The sequence below is a fragment of the Nomia melanderi genome, chromosome 8, assembly GCF_051020985.1.
Source record: "Nomia melanderi isolate GNS246 chromosome 8, iyNomMela1, whole genome shotgun sequence".
NCBI classification, from domain to species: Eukaryota; Metazoa; Arthropoda; class Insecta; order Hymenoptera; family Halictidae; genus Nomia; species Nomia melanderi.
In genome coordinates this window covers 14278719-14296021 of record NC_135006.1, presented here as the reverse complement: position 1 = coordinate 14296021, position 17303 = coordinate 14278719, and the positions used below count along the sequence as shown (strand labels likewise).

General features: G+C 38.2%; 1 protein-coding gene across 2 annotated transcripts in view; it reads left to right on the top strand.

Annotated features, from left to right (window-relative positions):
* Window positions 1-17303, top strand: part of LOC143174153 (uncharacterized) — a 161494-nt gene that overhangs the window by 93719 nt on the left and 50472 nt on the right. The window contains exon 1 of one of the 2 annotated variants that reach the window (XM_031969471.2): window positions 2096-2862. The exons of the other annotated variant lie outside the window; for it this stretch is intronic. The gene's annotated coding sequence lies outside the window, so the exon portion shown is untranslated. Of the gene's footprint in view, window positions 1-2095; window positions 2863-17303 lie in introns of those variants that run through there. 2 annotated transcript variants of the gene reach the window in all.

Below are 17303 nucleotides of genomic sequence, written 5' to 3'. Positions count from 1 at the left end.
GTTCTTTTCACGATCGTTCCGAGGGCGAGATTCGACGGGCAGCACGGAAATCGAGGATCCGCTGCGAAACTTCGCGAACGCGGAGTTTTCTTTCGGTGGAACGGCGCCGGGAACGAGCGAATTTCCTCGGAATTTATCTCCTCGCGATGAAACGATCCCCGGAGACAGCGATCCGCGAGCTTCTCGCGAGCGACGATTCGGCAGCGTGTATTTCACGACGCCAGAAACACGGACGAAGAAAGCGGAAGGAGACGACGAGAACAGAAAAGTTCCGATGCATCGTTCTTGTTCGTGCACGGTGTCCGGGCAATATTAGCGGACGTGGCGTAACACTTTCACACGCCGAATTTTTGTTCACGATTATAACAAAATCTGTGCAGTACGAAATTAATAAATATCATATGAATACGAATTAACAATGTATTCAATAGTTCCCATAATTGAAATTATCAATCGAACATATTTCGTAACTTTCAAGTTACAGTGACAAACTTTCACGCCTGAGCATGTAAAAGTTGCAGTTAACCGATTACCTCATTTCATTCGCCACTTTGAGCGCAAAATGAAATAACTCGACAAGATGCCAATATACTGATATGTGACTTCAAAGTTACATGGGGCCACAGAGGGTTAACCTTGTGTGAAGTAGTTGTGACGATGAAAAAAGGCTTCCCCTTTTCTCGTTCGAAAGTGGGCTGCATTTGTTGAATAATGAGTGAAAGGAGTGTGTATGTGTACACAAAGTTGAAGTGTGTGTGTTTTCCAGTGAATACAGCGTGATTAGTAATGATCTTGTGTTGTCTATATGTCTGTCTCCATGTCTATCTCGATATCTCGATGTGTCTCGCGCTATATATATAGCTATATAAGTATAACTATAACTAATATATTTATAAGTATAACTATATATATATATATAGTTTAAGTGATTGAGCTGCCGTTTTTTATGACATGTCAGCTGCTGGTCATTTATGACATCGGATGTAAAACTGTAGCTAGCAATAAAACGCTTCCAAAATTTACTTGGACAGTGTTCAGACATGACCGAGCAGAATTGGTCATACCGCAAATCTTTGCGTACCGACGGCTGTGTCTGAAGCAAATAAACCGTGCCGGAACAGTTCTTACCGAGGCAAAAAGTAGAGAATATTCGACCTTTCGTTCGAGTTCGCGTTAAAGGTCAATTCACCGTGACGCCCCTAGTTACCTCGGCTATCTCGCCGAGCGTGGGTTCATCGAGTAATGCAACGGTTTAATAAATTGCTCAATTTATGAGGATGGAATAAGAAGTTTAAGCTCAGATGGAATTAACATTTATCGGTAGCGTTCCGGATGCGATTTAGAATTTTCAAAGGAATATCTTGTTACATGGGTTCGAAGGTCTGTGTTCTTTCTTAAACCGTTTTAGATTGTTTTATATTATTAGACTATTTTACGTTGCAGCTGTACGCTAATGAGTATTCAATGTTTAATATTCTAATTAAGGGAATATTCAACAAGCTGATTCATATTGCATTTATTACGGAAATTTTCATAGGAATATCGTTAACACAATGGTTTTGCATAACTAATGCCATAACAGCAGGATAATAATAATAAAATTAGCTTATATTATAATATTTTATATGAAACGAGTATTTACTTATAAGGCCGCATGATCTTACCGTAATAATAACTTTAATATTCACTAAAATGTATATTCTATTATTTTACGTTTAACTCAAACAAAAAATGGGAGATATGCGAATCACTTTCGTATTTAAATCGAGTAAACAATATTGCGTAGAAAACCTCGTTTATTCCTTTCATTTATCTCATCCATTCTAATTCTAGTTCGACGAACATTGAATCATTATTCTTCAAACAACCAAGCTGAATCATTCTCATATTTAAATCCAGTAAGCAAAAGTGCTTACAAAACCTCGTTTATGTCATCCATTCTAATTCTAATTCGACGAACACTGTATCGCTATTCCCGCAACAACCAAGCTGACCTTCGCCTCCGTCGGAACGGCGAATTACACGCCGCCGTCGGCGGTTCGCGCGATATTTACGTAACGCGGTTGTGTATAATAATTATCAGTACACACAACCGGTGGGCAAACAACAACCGGGCGTCCCCGAGCAAACAGACGGCCGTCCGCGCCGCGCCGGTCTCCTTCCGTGATTGGCCGACGGATCGCAATCACGTCGGAGTCCCCGGAAGTCGAGTTAAAAGGATCCCGCGGTGGATTGCCAATTCTTAACGAAGCGTTCCGCGTCCGCGGGCAGCCGCGCTTTTGTTCGGCCGCCGTTATTTCCGGGCTCGGACCTTAACAGCCTGGGACACCTCCGCTCGAGCGGAAGCGGCTCCTCGGGACGGAAGGAATCGTCGAGGTCCTTCGCTGCCAACAGGCAACGATCCAGGAAACGTTTCCGCCGATCCGACGGACAAATCGAATTTATCCTCGGTTTTGATCGAAACGCGCGGCCCGATCTAAAATAAATCATGTTACTGCCGAGGAACAATGGGATCTTTGAGCGCGAGAGTAGTCGTTCTCCGCGGATTCGTCGAAGCTTGGACAAAAGTGATAGAGGAGATAGGGGAAAATATGGTGTTGTATAGTGCTTTTGTTTTTAATCCTTTGCACTTTGTGGTTGGCTGTGCTGCATTGAGAATTTACGTCGGAGGTGCTATAGAGGGTGGGGTAATATTAGTACCGCAGATATCTTCGAAATTGTAAGTTTTACAGAAATATTTGGTGAAATAAAATAAAATAAATTCTGAACGAGCTGGCCACAATATTGGATCGCCAATCCAACGACAGTGATGATCATCATTTCGAACTACTATAAACGTATATTTCATTTACTACTGAAACCGTGAGTATTATCGCTTTTCTCTACTTTCTATGGCCTTCAATGACCTTATGCAATAGGTCGTTGAATTCGTTTTAAGATCCTCTATCATGATACGGAAGCAGAAACATACCGATCCATTTAAAAAAATGGAGGTGACTTTCAAATACGAAGTACCTCCACCTGCAAATAACTATTATCAATTGCAATTTTATTTCAGCAAATATTTCTGTGAAGCTTATAATTTCGAAGATATCTGAGGTGCTAAGAGTTATTGACCCACCCTGTATAATTTCGAATTGTGAGAATATTTTCTTGCTTTTCGTTGGAATAAAAACTGAGGAAACTTCGGGTTTTCGAGAATTGATTGTTTGGGGAACTTTGGAGAAATAGATTAATTTTTGGAGGAATTGATATTGATTTATGGAACTCTATGATTTCATCAGATTTTTTAGTCTTGTTTCTTTTACTATTGTTGTGTTTCTATTTTACTATTGTTATATCTTGAATAAATAATTACTAATTGAACCTTTTACAGACGTTGATTTAAACGATGATAATTTATTATTTTCCGTTGTCAACATTAACTTCGTTTTTTTAATATCTTTTTTTTCGCGTTTACTCAAAACGTATACACGCACGGTACACTCATACATATACACGACATCCATGAAGTCATCAATATTAACCTACGCGACTACTTTGAAATTCTTTCCGAATAAACGCGATATTGAATACGAAGTTTCAGTGATTTCCATGGACCGAAGAATAGGTTGCTAATAGTTGCAGTTAATTGACGTTGTTTCTGAAAAATTGTGGCTCTACCGTATTTCCTGACGAGAAAAAGTTGAATATTCCTGCGACTGTTCTTATAACTCGTAGGCGAATTAATATGCAGAAGGAGGAACGTAAAGCGAAAGAGGCTACGGAAAGTTTTTAAGTGTCTTTATAAATAGGCTAGACGATTACGTGGGACGTTAAGTGGATTCGGGAAAAGTAGCGAGTGGAGCAGACCCGTTCATGGTCAGACGAGCGGAATAGACAGCGAGTTATTAAATCGCTGGACAGACACGCCCGTGAGAATCGAAAATAGGTTGCACGGCAATGGAAAGTTCTCGATCCTCTCCTTGACAGTTTCAAATTCGATCGAATCCTGGCAAGTTTGGCGGACTTAAAAATGCGATTAATATTCTTACGGAAGTTGGATGCTAGACGGTGTCGATGAAATCACGAGATCCGTTTCAGGGCTGTTGAGGATCTTCGGTTAATCTATTCGAGAATCGAAACTTTAGACTTTCCTTTTTCTATTCTGGGACACGTTGACTGTCGGAACTTGGAAATAATATAATAGATAAACTGATTAATGGATCGTATGAGATAATTTTGAAATGATGGATGAAACGTTAGGAGAATAGCTTAAAAATGGCACTGTAAATAATGTAATCGTATGAAAGAATTTTAAGTGATGAAATTTAGAAAATAAGGAAAATGGGTTGAAAATGGCACAGTAAATAATTTAATCTTATGAAAGAGTTTTGGAATGATGAAATTTAGAAACTCAGAAAAATGGGTTGAAAATGACACAGTAAATAATTTAATCTTATGAAAGAATTTTGGAATGATGAAATTTAGAAAATAAGGAAAATGGGTTGAAAATGACAGTAAATAATTTAATCTTATGAAAGAATTTTGAAATGAAGAAATTTAGAGAATAAAGAAAACGGGTTGAAAATGACACAGTAAATAATTTAATCTTATGAAAGAATTTTGAAATGAAGAAATTTATAGAATAAAGAAAACGGGTTGAAAATGACACAGTAAATGATGTAATCTTACGAAATAATTTTAAAGTGATGAAATTTAGAAAATAAAGCAAATGGGTTGAAAATGGAATAAATAATGTAATACCACGAAACAATTTGAAGCTGATGAAATTTATAGATTTAGAAAAGTAGTTTAACTATAGCACAGTGAATAATTGAAACAACGAGAGTTCTAAAGTCCGAGAAGCAGCTTAGAAGCTCAGAACCGCTGAATATGAACATGCACACGTTGAATTGATCGCTAGAGCTCTACATACTATTTAACGATCACATTCCTTTGATTTTCATTTACCTTCTACCTTAATTACCTTTCCAGTTCTTACTATAATATGCTGGAAAGACTATCATTATTCTAAATATACCGTAAACGGTCCCTGCAAGTGTGTTACCAGCTCTATCTGGAGAAAATTACACACGAGAAACCGTGGACGATTGTAATCAAGGTATAGTTGCCGCGACGTCTACGTGTGCCACGCGACGCGACGCGACGTGTGCACTATTCACTGTTGTGGCTTACGGATAAATTATTCGGCGACGCACGTTCACGTTTCTGCAAAAGGGAGCAGCTGACGTATAAACTGGAAACCACTCCGGGGAAATAATTCCGCCTTGAAACATGTTCACCAATTTAACGACTCCGATGTCAATGTGACGTAAAGAACCTGGAGTATCGCACAGTAGCGTTCAAAAATTCTCGGTCAAATCGTTTTTGGAATTCTTCGATAGAATGAGTTTAATCATTTGGATGCTAAACAACTTTTGTGGATGTTTACCACAAATGCGGAAGTGATTGGGTGTTCATACAAAAAAATGAATAAGAGTACTTATGTAATGAGATCACAAATATTGTGTTATTACAAAAAATATCAGAAAATAACGTTTATTCGAATGAAGTTACTTTGATTTATTTCTTGAAGAACATAGTAAGAAAATTATGGTTGATACTCATAAACAAAAATACGGAAGTGATTGGGTGTGCGTACAAAAAAATTAATAAGAGTACTTATGTAATGAGATCACAAATATTGTGTTATTGCAAAAAGTATTAGAAAATAACGTTTATTGAAATGAAGTTAAGTTCATAGTAGTGTATTTAAAAAATAACTAAATTGCCGTGCTCAAAAGTTATTATCATATAATATAATGAATTTTATGTAACATGAATGTAATAGTAGTGTTTTAAAAAAAAAAATAGTAGTAATAATATTTCATTATATAATATTTACAAAAAAAAATTGTATTATAATAAATATCATTAGTATTAAAGTATATTAAATATTATTAATCTTATAATTATATTGTAATATTATTAATATTATAATTATATTACAATACATATTGTCAGTACAATATTGATATCTAAAAACATTTGTACAAAGATGCCATTGATCTCCACAGAATCCTCCCACATAACATCCTTTACATACCACAATAACAAAAACTCCTTATCTTGTCAATTTATTTCATGTTGCACTCAAAGTGGTGAGTAAAATTAAGTAATCAATCAATCTAAACTTTTATACGCTCAGGCGTGAAAGTTTCGCGTCATTGTAGCTTTCAAGCTACAAAATATACTCGTTCGATAAAATTATTAGAACCATTCAATACATTGTTAACTCGTATTCATACGTGGATACTTATTAATTTTCCACTGCATAGATTTTGTTATAATCACGAACAAAAAGTCGGCCCATAGAGGGTTAAAGTCTATTATCTAAGTAATCCCCAAAAACGATCTAACCAATAACTACGAAACTACAAATACCATAGTTACCTATAACCAATACAATAAAGTATCGGATAAACGTCTCTAAAAATCTATTGTTAATCCTCGAGCATCCGCTCGCAATAACATCCTCGCCCGATGGTCCCCGAAGGTAACCAGCGAAACGAAGCTAAAGTTCTGTCCGCGATTCTTCGGCTCCAACAAAGTTCAACCTCGAAAAGGGGAGCGGGTCGAGCAGGGTACGGCGCAGAGGTAACTGCAGGCGTGATCTGCGATTCTGCCGCAACGATTTCATTTCCCCAGTCGCGCGTTCGATGCGTACGGGCGTATCGCGGTCCTGAGCCGCGTCCCGCCATGTATAATTCAGCGGGTTTGCGGCACGGCCGCGAAGAACTCGCAGCTTGTATCGCGAATGGCTGAGCTTTTGCGCCGACGAGGCGCGCTTGCTCGTGTGCGCGGCGTGTCAAGGTCGCGCGGCCCTTGAAGAACCGACCTCCGAGGCTCTCGTTTGTGCGCGCACGCCGCTGCCGCTGCTCGAGCTTTAGCGGCCGCATAATGGTCGCCGGTGTGTAAAGTATAACGCGCGCGTGTGTACACGTAGGTCACCGTAAACGGGCGCACGTAGCTCGCGGAAACGCGGCACAGAATCCTGAGGGGGATAACTGCCGGGTACCGAGCCTGCAACTACGAATGCTGGGTCGTTTCGACCCGGTGGCGAATTGTCGCGTGTCTGATCGTTTATTCATCTGTTTAGGCGATTCTACGCAGTGCGATGGATCGGTTGATGGATATCGAATCGAATTAGTATAATTTAGTTAAACGATTTGCGAGAATTTTTGTAAATAATAGGTTCAATGACGGAGTGGATGATATTTAACAGGTTGGATGCCTCCTGATCAAATCGAATTAGTAGAATTTTAGGCAGTTAAACGATTTGCGAGAATTTTTATAAATAGTGCTGCCTTATTGCGGCGATATTCGAGAAGGTAAAGTGCAATAATAAATTCGATGACGGAGTGGATGATATTTAACAGGTTGAATGCCTCCTAATCAATTTGAATTACTATAATTTAGTCAATTAAACGATGGTCATTCGCAAAAATTGTTATAAGTAATGCTACCTAAACGATTCAATGACGGTGTAAATGATATTTAACACGTTAGATGCCTCCTAATCAAATCGAATTAGTATAATTTTCTCAATTAAACGATGGTCATTCGCAAAAATTGTTATATTATAAATAGTGCCACCTAATAACTGCGATATTCGAAAAGGTAAAGTGCAATAATAACAAAACAATTCAATGACGATGTAGATGATATTTAATATACATTAATATATAAATATTTATATAATAAATAGTGCTACCTAATAAACGCGATATTCGGAAAGGTGAAGTGCAATAATAAGAAAAGCACAGAAACAAACGACGTACGAAACGATTAACGAATAGCCGAAGAAACAATACGATATACTCGAAAAACAATGAATATTCAGAAGTAACGGACCAAGAAACAAGTGGCCACAGCGACGAGTTAATTGACTCGGCAGAAACACCCCCGCCCCGAGCCAATCAGTCGCTATTAAGGTCCAGCGTGGGTCTCCAGCCCAATCGGAGAACTTCCGAAGAAGGACCGCGAGGCGCGGCACTTTGGAAGTTCGAGGGCCGCAAAGCTATCGAACGCGATAAGGATCGATTAAGGTCGGAGTGAACAGAGGGCGAATGCAGAGGAGGTGCGCCGCGATGCCCGGCTCGTTCATTAGGAGCCGATAGTCGAGGACTCCGCTACGAGCCGCGGCACAAACGATGTCATTAAACGCGATCCATCTAAAACGTCGCGACAATTGCTGAAACCGTGGGAACGCGCACGTTGCTGCGCGAACGTTTCTCTTCTTCTTTATTCGTACCCCAATAAGTTGCATTTTTATTGCCGACAGAAACGTAAATAAATGCTCGGCTTTGTTTTATCTAGAAGACACGACGCATATGAAACTGTGTGTATAATATTTCATTCTGTATAATATATGAATTTATGCGTTTTCGAACAATGACTCTCAAAAGTTTACGAGATTAAACATATTTTCAAGAAACTTTATATAATATTTTGTTCTGTATAATACACGAATTTATGTATTTTCGAACAATGACTCAAAAGTTTACGAGATTAGACATATTTTTAAGAAACTTGTTTATATATAATATTTCATTCTGTATAATACACAAATTTATGTATTTTCGAGCAAGGACTCTCAAAAGTTTACGAGATTAGACATATTTTTGGACTCGCATTGGTGTAAGAATTTATTTTTCAATCCTCCATGGTCTACACATTGGAAAGTTCTATTTTGCAATCGATTATCGCGATATAGTGCTGTAATTTTATACGCGTACACAGTTTTCTCGTTCCCTCTGTTTCCCCGGGGAACTTGTCGGGAATTCTGCGGGCTTGACGGATCTATATGTTAAATCCCACGCGTTTCCTATCGCGCATATCGAAATTCCACGTCGATTCATCAAGCAAGTATTCACGTGATCGGGGGACGGATTTGTGGGTAACGTTTCCCTCCCATGCACCAGGTGTCCTTAATGAACGCGTTTAGATAGAAGGCTGTTCCACGTGCAAGAATCGATATCCAAGAAGAAAGAGTTAAACGATTTCCATCGGAACTTCGTGATTTCCGGACGGTCGATCTATAGTTAACCCTTAGCACTCGAGAGGTGACTCTCACTCGCCACGTGATTCGATATAATAAACTCGAAAGGTCTTATATAGAATTTTAAGCTTTATATAATGCAACGATACGTGAAATATTGAAATAAAACAGCTTGAATAGACGTTGATTTAAACGATGACAATTTATATATTTTTCGTTGTCAACAGAAACTTCGTTTTTTAATGTCATTTCTTTTTTTCGCGTTTATTCAAAACAACGCATACACGCACGCTACACCCATACATATGCAATGTTCAAATTTCGAAGAATGTCGTCCATATTTCATAGGAAAATTTCGAACACTTCTAGTGCAAAGCTTTCGAGTGCAAAGGGTTAAGGGACATATTGGTCACGTATGCGTTACGAAGCAGTGAGAACATAAAGGGACAATATCAAAATACATAAAAATCATCGAAAACTTGAGTATAAGTTAATATCTCATTAAAAGAAACAATACATAGGCAAAATATAATCAAAATTTCCATGGCACGGAACTTGTTAACATTCAACCCTTTGCACTCGAAAGTTTTTCACTAGAAATATCCAAAATTTTCCAACGAGATATAGACGATATTGTTTGAAACTAATTCAACGATAATTCATAGATAAATCAAGCATCAAAGCTATTTTATTTAAATATTTCACGTAGCAATGCAAAGTTTAATTCGAAATATTAAATATTCAACTTCATAGTTTCATAGTTAATGAGTCTCTTCGTTTCCCTTTTCTATATTGCATTCCCATTATACGTCACGGACAAACATTACAATATACACCAGCAAACACCGCGAATAAATGAATCGAAAGACAAAAGGAAGCTGTCGAGCAAACCGTACAACAAACAGTTCGACGAAGTCCAATTCCACGCAGCGGAATTTTTCATGAAACTTTATCGACGAAATGCGACGAAAGTTTTCGGCCAACCTAATACTGACGTATTACACACGCGCGACCGACGAACTTCGGGATTCTGTTCCCCCGGGGGAACGAGGGTCTCGCGAACGAAGAAACTTTCTTCGTCTTTCTCCGGCCGGTTCTTCGCGTGGAGGGAAACGTTCCGCGAGATCTTTGTTCGTCAAAATTTCGAACGTCCTGTGCGTCGACGAGAAAAACAATATTTTCCAAAGGATACCGGCGAGCGACCGCTGGAAGAGCACCCAGAGAAATCCCCGGCAACGCGGAGAACCAGAAACGGGGGCAACGATAGCTCGGGGTGAAAGTTCCCGGAGAAGTTCGAGGATCGCTTCGCGGAGAACGGGCTCTTTGTTGCGCGAAGATTTAGGGGATCCGTCGAGGAGCTGTGTTTACAGGGAAACGTGACGGCCGCTGTGGAAAAAATAGGGAAACTTCGGCCGAGTTGCGCTAACAGTTGTCCGGGGATCGTTGAAGGGTTGACGGTGAGGGGTTGGGAAGATGTTCTGGATTCTACGTTTCGAAAAGCGTAGGTACGTTTGGGGAAATTCAAAGTATTATAATGTCTTTTCAGTGTGTTCCATTTTTAGATTTTTAATCGATCGTTAACACGTTGAATTGTAGTTCACTCAATCGAACTATAATTCACTCAATAATTGAATACTCAATAAAATAAATCGAATTATAATTCACTCAATAATTGAATACTCAATCAAGTGAATCGAATTGTAATTCACTCAATAATTGAATACTCGATCAAGTAAATCAAATTATAATTCACTCAATAATTGAATACTCGATCAAGTAAATCAAATTATAATTCACTCAATAACTGAATGCTCATCAAGTAAATCGTATTATAATTCATTCAATAATTGAATACTCAATCAAGTGAATCGAATTGTAATTCACTCAATAATTGAATACTCGATCAAGTAAATCAAATTATAATTCACTCAATAATTGAATACTCAATCAAGTGAATCGAATTGTAATTCACTCAATAATTGAATACTCGATCAAGTAAATCAAATTATAATTCACTCAATAATTGAATACTCAATAAAGTAAATCGAATTATAATTCACTCAGTAATTGAATACTCAATAAAGTAAATCGAATTATACTTCACTCAATTGAATGATTATTTGAAAACATTTCTGTATTATAAATAATGAAAGCAATAATGACAATACAATTCAATCAAATGATTTAATATTGTATGTTCTTCGTTTTGAGTATTTTGCCGAATGAAATCATGCGGCGTTCAATGTGTTAATGCTTCACAACTCACGCGATTAAGATTGATTCAATTTTTAATCAATCATAATTATATAATTATATTATATAATATATAATATATAATATATAATATATAATAATAATAATAATAATAATAATATATCTATTATATAATATATCTACAAAAAATGTCAAGAAATGACATTTATTCAAATAAATATACTTTGATTTATTTCTTGAAGAATATAGTAAGAAAATATAATTATATTATATTATATATTATTATATTATATTATATAATTATATTTTCTTACTATATTCTTCAAGATATAAATCAAAGTATATTTATTTGAATAAATGTCATTTCTTGACATTTTTTTGTAGTAACACAATATTTGTCATCTCATTAAATAAGTACTCTCATTAATTCTTTTGCATACTCACCCAATCACTTCCGTATTTTTGGTAAATATCCACAGAAGTTGTTTAGCATCCAAACGGTTAAAGGTACATCCACACTAGCTATCAAAACCGAGCAAAAACCGTGAAAACAAAGCAATAATGATATCGTAATACTCTCGAGTAACCCGAGGAAACGATGCGAGGGAAATGGGGAGGTTATTAGATCGAAAATGAGATTCCAAGCTTCCCTTTTTTCACGTCGCGCGAATACTCCTCGAGGATCCGCATGAATATTCGACGGGGCTCGCGGCGGTTGTCCACGGAAATAACGGAGCAATATCGGTCGGCCGGCCGACAGGCGGTCGGATGAATTAAGAATGGGCCTCTGTCGATTAGAGGGAAAGTAAACGCGATCGATCCCCGTGATTGACACCGGTGCTGCTTGTCCAGCATGCAATATGCAACGTCGCGGCGCGAGCCTCGCGACAGCCCGGCGGACGACGACGCCTGTTGCTGCCGCCGCTGTTTACGGTGCAACAGTTGAGGAGCATCGAGAACCATCGAGAACACTCTTAATTCCTTTAGGAACGGCCGAACGACGCGATCGCGCCGTTTTACGGCCGCGAACGATCGCTCTTTTATATTCCGCTCGGAATCTCGCGAGCGAATCCGCGGCAGTTCACTTTAACGGCGCGGCAAATCGTCGGTTGATCCGTGAAATCATTCGAAATATACCGATACAAGAGGCGCGGGAGTATGTATTGTACCTCGTGGAATAATTTATCAATGATTTGACAAGCGACGATTGATTTTTATTGAAACTCCGACGGGAGAGAAATGTAGTTGAACTCTTGTGCATGTATTTTGAATGGTTAATATTTGTCAATTTTTCAATGCAAAATTGAATATTGGATTGATCGGAACGCAGGAATAAGTAGCGATGTTGCTATTTATAGGAGCAATAGAAAGGATGCTTTTGCATTCTGTTTCTACTCTTGTTCTATCTATGGAACCCACGTTTCGATAGGTACTTGGCAGTAACGTTCGTCAACTCTACAATACGAAATTACTGAGCATTCAACCGCTTAAAGTATTCGGTCGGTGCATGTGAAATGTCGGTTTTTCTTTACATGCGAACGTTCGTCTTCCTGTTTTCGTTGTGCTTTTGTTTTTGGCATAACGAATTGCTGGGAACGAATCCAACTGTGTCTACGAGGGAACTTGCTACCAGAATGAAAGTTGACCGTACAATAATTGCGAAACCTTTCTGAAATTGGCAAGGTGAAATGTTATATTTTTTTCATCTTCGATTGTTTGTGAAATATTATATTTTTTTCACCTTGCCAATTACAGAAAGGTTTCGCAATTATTGTTGTATGATTAACTTTCATTCTGTTAGGAAATTCCTGGTAGATACAGTTCGATTCATTTCCGCCAATGCTTTCAGAGTATCATTTTTCACAGTCATTTTGGGTCTTCCACGCGGTTCATTTTGTAGGGAAAAATCACCAGACAGAAAATTTTCAAACCAACGCTGCACTTTTCGATCGTTAACAGTATTCTCCCTAAATGCCTGGTTTATATTGCGTGCAGTTTTTGCAGCATTATTACCAAGTTTATACTCGTATAAACAAATTACACGAATATCAGTTGGATTCATATCGGTATAAGATTCAAAACAAATAACAAAAGGGAACACTTTTGAGAAAGTTTTCTTTGTTGAAATGTGACTCTGGCAATGGACAGTGCGACTATGAGCGAGGTTATGCCAAAAACAAAAACATAACGAAAACAGGAAGACAAACGTTCATATGTAAAGAAAAACCGACGTTTCATATACACCAATCTAATATAACAAAAAGTAGCAATTCCAAAATTTATAGAAGCTGAAATATAAAGGAAACATACTGTACAACTTTTCTTCTCGAACTCTCTCCATACAACCCAAAAAATAAAAATTCTATTATACTCAAGATAAACAAATTTTATTATACTCAAAGTATAATAAAAAATAGCAGCTCCAAAATTTATAGAAGCTGCAATGTAAATGAAACATACTGTGCAACTCCTTTCCTGGAACTCTCTCCATACAACCCAAAAGATAAAGATTCCTCAATGTTAACATTCATCAACTCTACAATACAGGATTACTAAGTATTCAACTGCTCAAAGTATAACAAAAAGTAGCAGTTCCAAATTTATAGAAGCTGCAACATAAAGGAAACATACTGTGCAACTTTTCTTCTCGAATTCTCTCTATACAACCCAAAAAATAAAAATTCTATTATACTCAAGATAAAAAAATTTTATTATACTCAAAGTATAATAAAAAGTAGCATCTCCAAAATTTATAGAAGCTGCAATGTAAATGAAACATACTGCGCAACTCCTTTCCTGGAACTCTCTCCGTACAACCCAAAAGATAAAAATTCCTCAATGTTAACGTTCATCAACTCTACAATACAGGATTACTGAGTATTCAACTGATCGCGGCGGAATGAAAAGTAGCGGCGCTACCAGCTTCGAGATGGAACCGGTGATGTTAGGTATTTATGGGGCGGCCAGGTAATAGCTACATCCGCGGCGGATGCGTTTTTATTCCGATGCGTCTTCCCTGCAGCTGATGCCCCTTCGGCGTGCACCGCATTGTGATTTAGTATCTAATCGTATATCGGCTTCCGCGTCACGGAACGAATGAATTACGTCCCGCGCCGGATCGATTATTCCATATTTCACCGGGACCCGAGCCAATTTCGTCTGGAATCGCTGAATACATTCTTGAGCACACGGAGGACGGCCGCTGTCGCTGGATAACTTTGACCCGCGCATAATACCTGCGTGAACTGCTGAACACCTATTCGTAGGAGAATTCGAAAGTCGCGAGGGAATAATTTATTCATATACTTTCATTTACACTGTTTATTGAACATCTTCCTCTACGTGACAGTTTAACCTCTTACAGGTAACACGTTTTCGAATGCACAAAAGTTATGCAGCTCCTAATTGAGAATAAACTTCTTGATCATGCATAATCACACATAAATGCTCATGCATAATTTTTCATAATTAAAACATACTGGAAAGGGTTAATGCTACGAACACCTATCATTTCAATTTAAATATTCATGAGCTTTACCTAACAATCGATTGCTGATTCAGAAACTATAGTTCCATTGCAATTTTGTTCATTTCTGAAATAACTGTTCAATCCTTTCATTGAACACATATATTTATTCCTAGTTCTCGATTACTGAAGATCCACCTTTTCGATATCTATAATAATAACAGCCGCCACTATAATATTATTATTTTATTTCAGTGGCGAACTCAAAATAAAGCTATAAATACATTGGAGCATATAAGGCCACTTATAGCCTTATCGTTTCGTTCGAGTCCTTAAACCACCGTAGTTTTAATTTGTATACACTTTTTATTTTTTCTAAGACTTATTGTACATTTGGTAGTTTTTCGTAACAATAAGAGCCTTCGTCCCGCCGCAACTTGCAATCGTCCTTACGTATTACGAGAAGGGACCGTGGCAGCCATGAATCCCTGAACCCATAAGGCCCGCGATTCTTGCTGTAGATTTTCCTTGTCTATTGTTCACATCTGACGTCCAGTCACCAGCATTTTTAACTCTCTAGCCCGTCTGTTAGCATGTGTTATTAAGGCCAAAGCGTTTCTTGCTTTTACCTGCCACGGTCGACGATCGCAAACGGGACGAATTAGTTATTAACATTAGCAACTTGGAAGACCCAAGAAGGGAGGGGACTGTGTCTCCCTTCCACAACCATCTAGATCTAAAAGGGCCAACCAGAACGTCTTCACCCCGCGAAGACGACATTGCGGAGGTGTCATCGAAGACGATTCTGGGAGGCCCGGTGAGTTGATACACACAGTTGATACTCATAGTTAGAAACACAAGTTGGAAACACATAGTTAGACAAGTATCAACTCGCATAGTACATAGCACAGAGTACGGAGTAGGAAGTAAGGATTACAAAGTGTCAAGTAGCAATTTCGATCAAGCGCGTAGCACTAGAGTCAAAGTCCGCTTCACCTCCTACTCATTTCTAAGTTTTGTTCCCGATCATATCGGGTGGTCCTTCGAGACATACAAGTTTATTAGTCGGCACACCACGTGCAAACGCCTACAAAGCTCGACCGCCATTACGGTAACCACGAGTACCTAACAACGACAAAGTACGATCAGTCGCACTGTTGCGAAAAGTAGCGAAGAATGGTACAGGTCGTCGCGAAAGGGTTAAATGCGATGCAAGAGTGTTCTCCGCGAGATTGGCTCGATATTATACGTCAAAAGATTAATTGGGCTTCCCACGATCACGCGATCCCCGGTCTCATCTGTTTATTCAGACGGGGTCCGCGATATTAAAGTGATTTTAATCTTCTTCGAAGTTCCCCGGGCTCGTGACCGAACCCCCCGCTCGGGGTAATACTCTCGATCACGCGAGGCTAGTCTCTCCCTCTTATCAGTTAATTGATTCTAGCTCCTTCGGAGCGTGGCTCCTTCGTCGGACCGCCCATCGGTTCGCGCCGCTGCGCCGGAAGTTCCAGTTCTGTCGCGACCCCGCCGATCGACCGACCCCACGACCCAGCGTCCGTTAACCCTTTCGGGATCAGCGATTTTCAGGGCGCCTTTTCACGGCTGCGAAAATTCCAAAGATTTTTACTTAGGGCGGAATGCAGTTTTATTGGCCGTACGCTCTTTGTAGGTGTTGCTGTTTCGCTGAGGGAAGTTGTAATCGGTGCATCCTTTGCACTCCGGCGCCTCTCATTCGTTAACTGATTCGACATAGCGAAATAGTAAAGGTGGATGTTTAATATTGTAAAGTCTAATATTTAAAACTGTACAGTTTGATATTTAATATTCGAAAGCTTGATATTTCGTGTTGTAAAGTTTGATATTTAATATTGTAAAGATTGATGTTTCGTACTGTAAAGTTTGATATTTAATATTATAAAGCTTGATTTTTCATACTGTAAAATTTGATATTTAATATTGTAAAGCTTGATGTTTCATGCTGTAAAGTTTGATGTTTAATATTGTGATGCTTGATATTTCGTATTGTAAAGTTTGATATTTAGTATTATAAAGCTTGATGTTTCATGCTGTAAAGATTCAAGTTTAATATTCTAAAGCTTGATACTTCGTATTGAAAAGTTTGATGTTTAATATTGTAAAGCTTGATATTTCGTATTAAAAAATTTGATATTTAATATTGTAAACTTTTCAATACGAAATATCAAGCTTTACAATATTAAACATCAATCTTTACAGCATGAAACATCGTAATGCTTGATATTTCGTATTGAAAAATTTGATGTTTAACATTGTGAAGCTCGATGTTTCATACTGTCAAGTTCGATATTTAATACGTGAAGCATTAGAAGAAAATAGTTTTCTCAATATACGTTCGACGTCTCGCTTCGTCAATTCCAGAAAACATCTGCATCCGATTAGGAAATATTAATTATTTCCAGTGAAAAACTTCCAGAATACAAAGGGTTCACACTGCAACTATTCAACTATCACTTGAAAATTTCCATCTACCATCAGCAAAATCACAAAGACTTTTATAAGAGCCTGTAAAGTATATTAATGCATTTCTACGAGTACGGCAAT